This window comes from Macaca nemestrina, chromosome 7 (genome assembly GCF_043159975.1).
Source record: "Macaca nemestrina isolate mMacNem1 chromosome 7, mMacNem.hap1, whole genome shotgun sequence".
NCBI lineage: Eukaryota > Metazoa > Chordata > Mammalia > Primates > Cercopithecidae > Macaca > Macaca nemestrina.
In genome coordinates, this window is record NC_092131.1 from 47,647,912 (window position 1) to 47,662,470 (window position 14,559).

Consider the following 14,559-nt stretch of genomic DNA (forward strand, 5'->3'; position numbering starts at 1 on the left):
AGGTAAAATGACTATAAAGATTCAATAGTGGGGTCTGGCACGATGGCTAATGCCTGAAATCCCAGTACTTTAGGATGCTGAGGCAGGCAGATCACTTGAGGTCAGGAGTTCAAGACCAGCCTGGCCAATGCAGTGAAACCCCGTCTCTACCAAAAATACAGAAATTAGCTGGGCGTGGTGGTGCACACCTGTAGTCCCAGCTACTCAGGGGGCTGAGGCAGGAGAATCGCTCTTGAACTTGGGAGGTGGAGGTTGCAGTGAGCCGAGATCCCACCACTGCACTCCAGCCTGGGCAACAGAGCGAGACTCCATCTCAACAAAAATAAGTAAAATAAAATAAAATAAAATAAAAAGGATTCAATAGTGGAACCACAGTTTTGATGACTACCAAAGACCATTACATAATTTTCAAGTGTCACATTGAAACTGGATATGAGAATTTTGGAATTTAGAAGGCATCTTATAGCTCCTTTGAGGGACACCTAAAGAAAGCTTTAGGCTTCCAAATTATGAAAGACTGACTTGGTGGAATATTTGAAGGTTAAAATTTGTTTCTTATTAACTCATGTAGTTCACTCAGGACTAAAAATTATTTACGCCAACTGTATGCGAAGGCGGCCATATGCTAAGCATTGAACCCTTTGTGTTCTAAGAAGGTATCTTAGAATTTGCATATACAGTAAAGGACATCAGTCAGCGATTGTTCCCATGGTATTCATTTTTAAAAAGAATGTGTTGTGTTTATTTGTTGACTAGCAATGATGCCTCTTATTTCCAGTACTTATTTGAAACTGTTTTATTCTGCAGTCTAATTAAGATCATGCTTAAACTAAGTTGAACAGGTTTTTGTTTCTGTATGCTCTATCATTGTTGCCAAAATGTGTTCTTCATGACATTATTGCTAATAGATGCTCTATGAAAATAAAAACTGCTTCTGTAATTAAATAACCTTTAGGAATACATGTCTTCTCTCAACAAATTAAGAATGCATATTAGAAAATACAAAGTTCTAAGATGTTCCACAGTTAGGAAATTTAGTTTTTATATGTGCTGAATCTTCCATTTACCAATCTAGACTACATAATTTTCACTTATATTAACATCTCAAAGAATTAGTGCTCTACAAAACAGCTTTCAAAAATGTTATTCTAGGTTGTTCAGTTAGTCATGTTGTTTCCAGACGCTTTCCCTCGTTCCATTCCTTGTGTCCTGAAGTATTGTTTTAAAACCCACAAGGGGCTCTTCTGGCAACATGGCGGGCGGAGAAGCTGGAGTGACTCTGGGGCAGCCGCATCTTTCGCGTCAGGATCTCACCACGTTGGATGTTACCAAGTTGATGCCACTTTCACACGAAATTATCAGCAGACAAGCCACAATTAATATAGGTACAATTGGTCATGTAGCTCATGGGAAATCCACAGTCGTCAAAGCTATTTCTGGAGTTCACACCATCAGGTTCAAAAATGAACTAGAAAGAAATATTACAATCAAGCTTGGATATGCTAATGCTAAGATTTATAAACTTGATGACCCAAGTTGCCCTCGGCCAGAATGTTGTAGATCTTGTGGGAGCAGTACACCTGATGAGTTTCCTGCAGACACTGCAGGGACAAAAGGGAACTTCAAATTAGACATGTTTCCTTTGTTAAGCCTGGCCACGATATTTTGATGGCTACTATGCTGAATGGTGCAGCAGTGATGGATGCAGCTCTTCTGTTGATAGCTGGTAATGAATCTTGTCCTCAGCCTCAGACGTCTGAACACCTGGCTGCTATAGAGATCATGAAACTGAAGCATATTTTGATTCTACAAAATAAAATTGATTTGGTAAAAGAAAGTCAGGCTAAAGAACAATACGAGCAGATCGTTGCATTTGTCCAAGCTACAGTACCAGAGGGTGCTCCCATTATTCCAATTTCGGCTCAGTTGAAATACAACATTGAAGTTGTTTGTGAGTCCATAGTAAAGAAAATTCCAGTACCCCCAAGAGAGTTTACTTCAGAGCCCCGGCTTATTGTTATTAGATCTTTTGATGTCAACAAACCTGGCTGTGAAGTTGATGACCTTAAGGGAGGTGTAGCTGGTGGTAGTATCCTAAAAGGAGTATTAAAGGTGGGCCAGGAGATAGAAGTAAGACCTGGTATTGTTTCCAAAGATAGTGAAGGAAAACTCATGTGTAAACCAATCTTTTCCAAAATTGTATCACTTTTTGCAGAGCATAATGATCTGCAATATGCTGCTCCAGGCGGTTTTATTGGAGTTGGAACAAAAATTGACCCCACTTTGTGCCAGGCTGACAGAATGGTGGGGCAAGTACTTGGTGCAGTCGGAGCTTTACCTGAGATATTCACAGAATTGGAAATTTCCTATTTCCTGCTTCGACGGCTTCTAGGTGTACACACTGAAGGAGACAAGAAAGCAGCAAAGGTTCAAAAGCTGTCTAAGAATGAAGTGCTCATGGTGAACATAGTATCCCTGTCAACAGGAGGGAGAGTTAGTGCTGTCAAGGCCGATTTGGGTAAAATTGTTTTGACCAATCCAGTGTGCACAGAGGTAGGAGAAAAAATTGCCCTTAGCCAAAGAGTTGAAAAACACTGGCGTTTAATTGGTTGGGGTCAGATAAGAAGAGGAGTGACAATCAAGCCAACAGTAGATGATGACTGAAGAATACCGGTTAAATAACACATTTGGATGGAGTTGGAAGTTGGAATTCCTCTTAACAACCAAGGGGTTTATTTTCAAAGCAATATTGGGGAATTGATTTCACAGTTCGTTACCTTAGTAGGTAACTGTAAGGTTATTCTCTTTTTTTTTGGTTATGAAAAATTAGGGACTACAATTAATATAAAAATTGGCATAATGTTGGATTGAATCTACATTTTGACAGAAGTGAAGCATTCCCACATAATGTCAAAGTTATACATCATGCAGTTTTGGTTTTTTTGTTTGTTTCATTTTCTTTTGTTTTTGAGTCTGGCTCTGTCGCCCAGGCTGGAGTGCAGTGGCGTGATCCCCAACCTCTGCCTCCCGGGTTCAAGCGATTCTCCTGCCTCAGCCTCCCGAGTAGCTGAGATTACAGGTTCACGCCACCACACCTAGCTAATTTTTGTATTACTAGTAGAGACTGGGTTTCGGCATGTTGGCCAGGCTGGTCTCTCCTGACCTCAGGGTGATCAGTCCACCTCAGCCTCACAAAGTGCTGGGATTACAGGCATGAGCCACCTTGCCCAGCCCATATCATACAGTTTGAAACTTTGCCACAACCAGCCTTTGCTGTAGCACACACATATATCACTGAACCTGCTTGAAATAAAGTTTTTTTTCTTTTTCATGATTCGTCTTTGAGTACCTCCAGGCTGAAGGACTGTTGTACCAGTTAAAACTTAAAGGCACAAATTCTCCTTGAAGACCTTCTCCCTTTTCTTTGGCCCCATATTTTATGTTGCTTTATCTTTGAAATTTTGCATGAAAAGGAAATTAATGGGTTCAAATGAAATTGTCCTTTGAAGCATGATTACTTGTTCCCATGGACAGATATTTTTCTCCCCTTGCTCTTCCTGGCTTGAAACACGGGAAACCAGAGTCAGAAGTTATCTCCCTCTCCCTGTGATGCCTTGAGATTTTTTTCTGCATTGTTTTATGCCTGAAATCCAATAGTCTTCCTCCATTGGAAAATACTGTTATACCAAATAATTCTAGATGAGTAACAAAGATGTTTCTAGGCCTTCATTTTATGTTTTTTCTTAACTGTTAAGATTGTGACACCAATTATAATATTACTAATTTTTGGATGTTTTGAAAGGTCAAGAAGTAAAAGATGTTAGAAAGTAGTGAGTGAGTCCTTTTGATTTTTAACTTATTCCCCATGTCCGTATACTTGTGTGCTTTTCCCTTTTTTTTTTTTTTTTTTTTTTGAGATGGAGGCTCACTCTGTCACCTAGGCTAGAGTACGGTGGCACGATCTTGGCTCACTGCAACCTCTGCCTCCCTGGTTCAAGTGATTCGCATGCTTCAGCCTACCATGTAGCTGAGATTACAGGCACGTGTCACCATACCCGGCTAATTTTTGTGTTTTTGGTAGAGATGGGGTTTCACCATGTTGCCAAGGCTGGTCTTGAACTCCTGACCTCAGGTGATCTGTCCGCCTCTGCCTTCCAAAATGCTGGGATTACAGGCGTGAGCCACTGTGCCCGGCTTATTTTTCTTTATGTTTTTGCTTCATAAGAGGTTCTGTTGAGCAGTGATTTACAACTCACTGACAATAGAATTGCTGGGGAAGCTTTTTTTAAAAAAAAAATGCCCCACAGAGATTCTGATTTTAATTGTTCTGATTTAATTGGGATGGTTTTGCTAGACCTGGTATTCTTAGCTAACAGGGTTTTTTTCTTTTATTACTTTGAATATATTATGCTACTCCCTTCTGATATGAAAGGTTTCTGCTGAGAAATCCACTGATAATGTTATGGCAGTTCCCTTATATATGATGAATTGCTTTTCTCTTGCTGCTTTCAAGATTCTGTCTTTGACTTTAAAAAGTTTGATTATAATGAATGTTGGTGGGGTTCTTTTTTGGTTTTATCCTAGTTGGAGTCTTTTGAGCTTGTCAAATTTGTATATCCATTTATTTCTTTAAATTTAGAAAGTTTTCTGCCATTATATCCTTGCTCTTTTCTCCTTCTTAAATTCTATAATGTGAATATTGGTCACTTGATAGCATCCTATATTAGGCCATTCTCACATTTCTATAAAAATACCTGACACTAGGTAATTTATAAAGAAAAAAGGTTTAATCTGCTGATGGTTTGGCAGGCTGTACAGAAAGCATGGTGGCATCTGCTTCTAGGGAAGCCTCAGAAAACTTACAATTATGGCAGAAGACAAAGAGGGAACAGACATCTTACATGAAAGGAGCAGGACCAAGAGAGAGAATGAGGAGGTGCTACACACTTTTAAACAAGATCTCATGATAATTCACTCACTAACTATCATGAGAAAAGTACTGAGGGGATGGTGATAAACCATTCATGAGAATTCTGTCCCCAAGATCCAATCACCTTCCACCAGGCCCCACCTTCAACATTGGGGATTACAATTTAACATGAGATTTGGGTGAGGACACAGATCAAAACCATATCATTCCACCCCTGGACTCTCCCAAATATCATGTTCTTCTCACATTGCAAAATTCAATTATGCCTTCCCAACAGTTCTCCCAAAGCCTTAACTCATTCTAGCATTAACTAAAATGTCCAAAATCCAAAGTCTCATCTGAGACAAGACTAGTCCCTTCTACCTATAAGCCAGTGAAACAAAAAACAAGTTAGTTACTCCCAAGATATAATGGGGGTATAGGCATTGGGCAAATATTCCCATTCCAAAAGGGAGAAATAGACCAAAAGAAAGGGGCTACAGGCCCCATGCAAGTCTGAAACCCAACAGGGCAGTTATTAAATCTTAATGCTCTAAAATAATCTCCTTTGACTCTGTGTCTCACATACTTGCAGCATTGCTGCAAGGGTTGGGCTCCCAAAGACTTGGGCAGCTCTGCTTCTGTGGCTTTGCAAGGTTCAGCCCCCATGGCTGCTCTCATGGGCTGGAGTTGTGTGCCTGCAGCTCCTCCATACTGAAGATGCAATCTATCTGTGGGTCTACCATTCTAAGGTGAATAGGATGGTGGCCCTCTTCTCACTGCTCTACTAGGCAGTGCCCCAGTGGAGAGTCTGTGTGGGGACTCCAACCCCATGTTTCCTCTCTGTACTGACCCAATAGAGGTTCTCCAATAGGGCTCCAACTCTGCAGGAGGATTCTGCCTGGAGATCCAGGATTTTCAGTGCATATTTTGAAATCTTGATGGAGGCTCCCAAGCCTCAATTCTTGCATTCTGTGCACCCACAGGCTTAACACCAGGTGGAAGCCACCAAGGCTTATGGATTGCATTATCTGAAGCAGCAGCCTGAGCTGTACATGGGCCCCTTTGAGCCACAACTGGAGCTGGAGCAGCTGGAAAACAGGGAGCAATGTCCCCAGGTTGCACAGGGAAGTGGGCCCTGGACCTGATCCATGAAACCATTCAGTCCTCCTAGGTCTCTGGGCCTGTGATGAGAAGAGCTGACGAGAAGGTCTCTGAAATGCCTCTGAGGCTTTCTTTGTAAATTTCTTCAGCCCACTTGATTTCTACCCCTGAAAATAGGCTTTTCTTTTCTACCATATGGCCAAGCTGCAAATTTTCCAAACTTCCGCTCTACTTCCCTGTTAAATATAAATTCCAGTTTCAGATCATGATGTGGTTTGGCTGTCTCTTCACCCAGATCTCATCTTGAATAGTAACTCACATAATTCCCACATGTTGTGGGAGGGACCTGGTAGGAGGTGGTTGGATTGTGGTAACAGTTCTTTCCTGTGCTGTTCTCCTGGTGGTGAGTGAGTCTCATGAGATCTGATGGTTTTAAAACCAGGAGTTTCCCTGCACAAGCTCTCTCAGCCTGCCACCATCCACGTAAGATGTGACTTGCTCCTCCTTGCCTTCTGCCATGATTGTGAGGCCTCCTAGCCACATGGAACTGTGAGTCCAATTAAACCTCTTTATTTTGTAAATTAAAGAGGGTATGTCTCGGGTATGTCTTTATCAGCAGCCCGAAAATGGGCTAATACAGGTCATTTCTTTTTTCACACGTATAAGCATAGGTTGTTAGAAGCAGGCAGACCACATCTTGAATGCTTTGCTGCTTAGAAATTTCTCTGGCCAGATACCTTAAATCATCTCTCTCAAGTTCAAAGTTCCACAGATTCCTAGAGCAGGGGCACAATTTAGCCAGTCTCTTTGTTAAAGCATAGTAAAAGTGATATTTGCTCCAGTTCCCAATAAGTTGCTCATTTCCATCTGAGACTTCCTCAACCTGGACTTCATTGTCCACCTCCCTATCAGAATTTTGATCACAATTTAAAAAGTCACTGAGAAGTTTCAAGTTTTCCTTCATCTTTCTGTCTTCTTCTGAGCCCTCTACACTCTTCCAACCTCTGCTTATTACCCAGATAAAAAGCCACTTCCACATTTTTAAGTATCTTTATAGCAATGCCCCACTCTTGGTACCAGTTTTCTGTATTAGTCTGTTCTCGTACTGCTATAAAGAAATGCCTGAGGCTTGATATTTATAAAGAAAACAGGTTACATTGACTCACAGTTCTACAGGCTGTACAGGAAGCATGGCAGCATCTGCTTCTGGGGAGGCCTCAAGAAACTTACAATCATGGTGGAAGGCAAAGCAGGAGCAGGAGTCTTACATGGCAGGAGCAAGACTGAGAGAGAGAATGAGGAGGTGCTACATACTTTTAAACAACCATATCTCATGATAAGTCACTCACTCCTATCATGAGAACAGCACAGAAGGTATGGTGCTAGACCATTCATGAGAACTCCACCTCCATGATCCAATCACCTCCCACCACGCCCCACCTCCAACATTGAGGATTATAATTCAACATGAAATTTGGGTGGGGACACAGATCCAAATATTATGTCCCATAAGTTCCCCAAGCACTCTTCACTCGTCTTCATTCTTTTTATCTTTTTGCTCCTCTGACTTGATGATATTTCGGATGACCTGTCTTCCAGTTTGCTGATTCTTTTTTTTTTTTTTTTTTTTTTTTTTTTTTTTTGCCTGATCAAGTCTGCTGGTGAACCTCTGTAGTAATTTTTTTTTAGTTCAGTTGTATTTTTCAGTGCCAGAATTTGTTTGGTTCTTTTTAAAAATAGTTTCTCTTTTGTTTTATATTCTCATTTTGTTCATGCATTATTTTCTTTATTTCATTTAATTGTTGACATGTGTTTTCTTTTATCTCATTGAGAATCTGTATGACAGTTATTAAAAAAACTTTTTTTGAGGCAGGGTCTCACTTTTTTGCCCAGGCTGGAGTTCAGTGGCAAGATCATGGCTGACTGCAGCCTCAGTCTCCCTGGGCTTCAGTGATCCTCCCACCTCTGCCTCCTGAATAGCTGGGACCACAGGGGCACACCACCACACCCAGATAATTTTTGGAATTCTTGTAGAGACGAGGTTTCACCCAACCTAGTCTTGAATTCCTGGGCTCAAACAACACACCCACCTTGGCCTCCCAAAGTGCTGGGATTACAGGTGTGAGTCACTGCATCTGGCCTATTTAAAATTCTTTGTCAGGCAGCTCATAGATCTGCATTTCTTTAAGATCAGTTTCTGAATTTTATTTTATTTTTCCTTTGATTGGGCCATGATTCTTGTTTCTTTGTATGCCTTGTAATCTTTTGTTGAGATTTGGGTATTTGTAAAAGCAACCACCACTCCCAGTCTTTGTGCAGATGAAGTTCACCAATCAGCCTAGCTAGAGATTCTACAGCCTCTCAAACCTTCTCTGATTTCTTATTTCCCTTGGCATCTGCCTGCAAAATTGCAGCTCTAATGTATGGCAGTGCTTATCTCTGTTTTGACTGGCTTCCAAATTATGCCTTTGATTCATCAAGTAAGACCGAAACTAGTCCCTCTGGTGGTTTCCACGAAACTTAGAACGCCGGATGCATGATTCACTCCAGAAGGAGGAGCTTGAGTTTGAGGGGTTTCTTCCTGGTTGCACTGTGCTAAGCCACATGGAGAGGGGGCATGGATGAGCAAGCAAAACATATGAACTTTCTTAACATCTTTCACTTGAATCCCTTCTTGGTTTTACATTGGCTTGTTTGCTATAACTTCTGAACTGGTCTCACAATTTCTCAGAGGTATTCTGGTTCACATATCATTGTTAACTTGGTGTCTCTGTAGAGGAAGGAAAGCCTGGAGCTTCCTGGTTCGTCATCTTACTGACACCACTTCCCAGTTTCATATTTCTTTTGCTTGTTTGTGTTTTGTTTGTTTATTTGTTTGTGACAGGGTCTCGCTCTGTCACCCAGGGTGGAGTGCAGTGGCACCATCTCGGCTCACTGCAACCTCCACCTCCCAGATTCTCCTGCCTCAGCCTCCCAACTAACTGAGATTACAGGCATGCACCACCACACCCAGCTAATTTTTGTATTTTTACTAGAGACGAGGTTTTGCCATGTTGGCCAGGCTGGTCTAGAACTCCTGACCTCAAGTGATCCGCACACCTTGGCCTCCCAAAGTGTGATAATTCTTTTGAAAATTTGACGATAAGAGATTTGATTTAAGTCATTTGGTTGTTTAAAAAAATACACAGTTTGAATAAACTACATGTTTCAAAATTTTACCAGTAGTTTAAAAAATTGTGTAATGAATGGGTTCAAAACCTGCTTGTGTGACCCTAGGATATTTCTTTAGTTTTAGTTTTCTCATAGGGTTTATGTGAACATTAATTGAGTTAATATACATAAAGCGCTTAGCAGAGTACCTGACGCATGATAAGCACATATAAAAGTTGTATTTGTTCCAGAAACATTGTCAATTCTCCTTGCTCTCTGACAATGGCAGTTTTATTCATAGGTAAGAACAAATTCTGTGTAATGGAATCATAATAGGTTTCGATGTATAATTTTCATCTATGTTGTAGAAGGTAATGGTTTTTAATTTTTGCAAATTCATAATTACTATTCTATCATTAATATCAGTCATCCTGCAGTTATTCAGTTCAACAAATATTTACTATGGGGTTACTATGTATTGGAATATAGACTCTGCTCTTCAAGACATTACAATCTAGTGAGGGAGAAGGATAGGCTTTGGACTCTTTGTATGTATATATGACTGAGTTCTTAAAACTCACATATCAGAACTAACTCCAACTACAGTTTGTAGGCCTTAGGGATCTTTCACTGAAGCAGATTATTTAATTGCTCCTCCCCAAATCTGCATCCTATAGTATACCTTTATTTCTTTATGTTAAGTTTATTGGTTGGGCACAGTGCTGACACCTGTAGTCCCGGCACTTTGTGAGGCTGAGGTGGATGGTTTACTTGAGGCCAGGATTTCGAGACCAGCCTGGCCAGAATTTGTTTGGCCAGAATATGGTCTGGCTAATATGGTGAAACCCCATTTCTATTTAAAAAAAAAAAAAGAAAGAAAAAGAAAAATACAAAAATTAGCTAGGCGTGGTGGCATGTGCCTGTAGTCCTAGCTACTTGGGAAGCTAAGGAATGAGAATTGCTTGAACCTGGAAGGTGGAGGTTGCAGTGACCTAAGATTGTGCCACTGCACTCCAGCCTGGGCGAGAGTGAGACTCTCCAAAAGAAAACAAAATAGAACAAAATGAACAAAAATTTGTTGCACTCTTGGTGTGAAAATTTTGAGAAGATGTTCCTTTCAAGAATGCTCAGCCTTCTGAGGAGTGCCAACTAATCAGAAATATTAATATATTGGTGGAAGTGCCATTTTCTACCAGTGCAACTCTGTAAATACAAGTCTCTGTAAATATGATCATTCACTTTTAGAGTTTAGTGTTTTCTGAGGAAACAGATATTAAAATATCCAAGAGCTTCTCCTAAAACCATCCTGATTCAACTTGTTTTAAGGTTAAGAGGAAGCACCATCTCTTCTCTCCCTCATGGTGGATAGGGCAGTGTAGCAGTACCAGTAGGAGATAGGCATATAGCTTGGGAATGCTTAGGATACCAACTACTTTCTCCAAAAGAACACTCCCTAACAGCCTCTTCAACCCCTCAGCACTTTTTTATATAGCCAGAAGATGAGCATTAGCTGATGTTTTAGAAGTACACAGTCTCTTAGTGTTTCCTGAATAGGCATCACACCACCTGACTTTAGACTGTAGGAGTATTTGGTACCTCTTATATTGAGGTTAGCCCTTAGGGATTCTCTAAAAACCCCAAGGTGATAGTTGACATTCTTTCTTTTTTCTGATTTTAAAATGACTTCTTCTAATGTTTTGTCACTTAAAATGATATTTGCTGTAAATTTTTGGAGATACCTTTTTAAAAAAATTAGATTAAGAAGTTTCCTTTTATCCTAAGTTTACTATGAGAGGTTTTGTTCTTTTTTTTGTGAATAGGTGTTGAATTTTATCAAATACTTTTCTCATCAATTGCAATGATCGCATGGGTTTTCTCTTTTAATCTGCTTATATGGTACATTACATTTATAGATTTTCTAATGTTAAAACAACCTTGCATTCTCCAAATGAACCCAACTTGGTCATGATGTTAGTATTTGCAATACACTAATTGACTTAGTTTTCTAGTATTTTGTTTAAGACTTTACCATTTATGTTGGTGAATTCGTTTGGTCTGTAATTTTCCTTTCTCATACATTTCTTGTTCAATTTGTCAAATATATGTTATAAGACCCACTATTCAGGCTTTCTGTCTTCTTGCACCAGTTTTGATGTTACCTTTTCCTAATAATTTGTTATTTTGTCTATTTTCAACTTATTATTTTATTGTTATTTCAAATTTATTAGTGTAAAATTATTGGTAGATTTATTGTATTTTCTTCTTAAAGTCTGATGTTCATATAGCTGTGGTCCCTGGTTCCTTTTTAAATTCTTAGGAGTATATATTTATACCTTTTTCCCTTATTCGATCTCTTCAGCAGTTGTCTATTTGAGTAGTCTTTTCAAAGAACCAAGTTTTGGCTTTGTTGATTGTCTCTATTTCATTCTTCTTTTTTATTTTATTAATTTCTACTCAACATTTTTTATTTCTTTAATTCTATTTTCTTTAGGGTTATTTGCCTTTTCCCTAATTTCTTTTTTTTTTTTTAATTTATTTATTATTATTGTACTTTAAGTTGTAGGGTACATGTGCATAACGTGCAGGTTTGTTACATATGTATACTTGTGCCATGTTGGTGTGCTGCACCCATCAACTCATCATTTACATCAGGTATAACTCCCAATGCAATCGCTCCCCCCTCCCCCCTCCCCCCTCCCCATGATAGGCCCCTGTGTGTGATGTTCCCCTTCCTGAGTCCAAGTGATCTCATTGTTCAGTTCCCACCTATGAGTGAGAACATGCGGTGTTTGGTTTTCTGTTCTTGTGATAGTTTGCTAAGAATGATGGTTTCCAGCTGCATCCATGTCCCTACAAAGGACACAAACTCATCCTTTTTGATGGCTGCTTAGTATTCCATGGTGTATATGTGCCACATTTTCTTAATCCAATCTGTCACTGATGGACATCTGGGTTGATTCCAAGTCTTTGCTATTGTGAATAGTGCTGCAATAAACATACGTGTGCATGTGTCTTTATAGCAGCATAATTTATAATCCTTTGGGTATATACCCAGTAATGGGATGGCTGGGTCATATGGTACATCTAGTTCTAGATCCTTGAGGAATTGCCATACTGTTTTCCATAATGGTTGAACTAGTTTACAATCCCACCAACAGTGTAAAAGTGTTCCTATTTCTCCACATCCTCTCCAGCACCTGTTGTTTCCTGACTTTTTAATGATCACCATTCTAACTGGTGTGAGATGGTATCTCATTGTGGTTTTGATTTGCATTTCTCTGATGGCCAGTGATGATGAGCATTTTTTCATGTGTCTGTTGGCTGTATGAATGTCTTCTTTTGAGAAATGTCTGTTCATATCCTTTGCCCACTTTTTGATGGGGTTGTTTGTTTTTTTCTCGTAAATTTGTTTGAGTTCTTTGTAGGTTCTGGATATTAGCCCTTTATCAGATGAGTAGATTGCAAAAATTTTCTTCCATTCTGTAGGTTGTCTGTTCACTCTGATGGTAGTTTCTTTTGCTGTGCAGAAGCTCTTTAGTTTAATGAGATCCCATTTGTCAATTTTGGCTTTTGCTGCCGTTGCTTTTGGTGTTTTAGACATGAAGTCTTTGCCCATGCCTATGTCCTGAATGGTACTACCTAGGTTTTCCTCTAGGATTTTTATGGTATTAGGTCTAACATTTAAGTCTCTAATCCATCTTGAATTAATTTTCGTATAAGGAGTAAGGAAAGGATCCAGTTTCAGCTTTCTACTTATGGCTAGCCAATTTTCCCAGCACCATTTATTAAATAGGGAATCCTTTCTCCATTTCTTGTTTCTCTCAGGCTTGTCAAAGATCAGATGGCTGTAGATGTGTGGTATTATTTCTGAGGACTCTGTTCTGTTCCATTGGTCTATATCTCTGTTTTGGTACCAGTACCATGCTGTTTTGGTTACTGTAGCCTTGTAGTATAGTTTGAAGTCAGGGTGTGATGCCTCCAGCTTTGTTCTTTTGACTTAGGATTGTCTTGGAGATGTGGGCTCTTTTTTGGTTCCATATGAACTTTAAAGCAGTTTTTTCCAATTCTGTGAAGAAACTCATTGGTAGCTTGATGGGGATGGCATTGAATCTATAAATTACCTTGGGCAGTATGGCCATTTTCATGATATTGATTCTTCCTATCCATGAGCATGGTATGTTCTTCCATTTGTTTGTGTCCTCTTTTATTTCACTGAGCAGTGGTTTGTAGTTCTCCTTGAAGAGGTCCTTTACATCCCTTGTAAGTTGGATTCCTAGGTATTTTATTCTCTTTGAAGCAATTGTGAATGGAAGTTCATTCCTGATTTGGCTCTCTGTTTGTCTGTTACTGGTGTATAAGAATGCTTGTGATTTTTGCACATTAATTTTGTATCCTGAGACTTTGCTGAAGTTACTTATCAGCTTAAGGAGATTTTGGGCTGAGACAATGGGGTTTTCTAAATATACAATCATGTCATCTGCAAACAGGGACAGTTTGACTTCTTCTTTTCCTAACTGAATACCCTTGATTTCTTTCTCTTGCCTAATTGCCCTAGCCAGAACTTCCAACACTATGTTGAATAGGAGTGGTGAGAGAGGGCATCCCTGTCTTGTGCCAGTTTTCAAAGGGAATTTTTCCAGTTTTTGCCCATTCAGTATGATATTGGCTGTGGGTTTGTCATAAATAGCTGTTATTATTTTGAGGTACGTTCCATCAATACCGAATTTATTGAGCGTTTTTAGCATGAAGGGCTGTTGAATTTTGTCAAAAGCCTTTTCTGCATCTATTGAGATAATCATGTGGTTCTTGTCTTTGGTTCTGTTTATATGCTGGATTATGTTTATTGATTTGCGAATGTTGAACCAGCCTTGCATCCCAGGGATGAAGCCCACTTGATCATGGTGGATAAGCTTTTTGATGTGTTGCTGAATCCGGTTTGCCAGTATTTTATTGAGGATTTTTGCATCGATGTTCATCAGGGATATTGGTCTAAAATTCTCTTTTTTTGTTGTGTCTCTGCCAGGCTTTGGTATCAGGATGATGTTGGCCTCATAAAATGAGTTAGGGAGGATTCCCTCTTTTTCTATTGATTGGAATAGTTTCAGAAGGAATGGTACCAACTCCTCCTTGTACCTCTGGTAGAATTCAGCTGTGAATCCATCTGGTCCTGGACTTTTTTTGGTTGGTAGGCTATTAATTATTGCCTCAATTTCAGAGCCTGCTATTGGTCTATTCAGGGATTCAACTTCTTCCTGGTTTAGTCTTGGAAGAGTGTAAGTGTCCAGGAAATCATCCATTTCTTCTAGATTTTCCAGTTTATTTGCGTAGAGGTGTTTATAGTATTCCCTGATGGTAGTTTGTATTTCTGTGGGGTCGGTGGTGATATCCCCTTTATC

At 39.6% G+C, this 14,559-nt stretch overlaps 1 protein-coding gene and 1 pseudogene across 2 annotated transcripts in view; both read left to right on the plus strand.

Annotated features, from left to right (window-relative positions):
- Positions 1-14,559, plus strand: part of C7H14orf39 (chromosome 7 C14orf39 homolog) — a 176,331-nt gene that overhangs the window by 122,304 nt on the left and 39,468 nt on the right. The window lies entirely within an intron of this gene.
- LOC105473652 (eukaryotic translation initiation factor 2 subunit 3 pseudogene) lies at positions 1,242-2,855 on the plus strand (annotated as a pseudogene).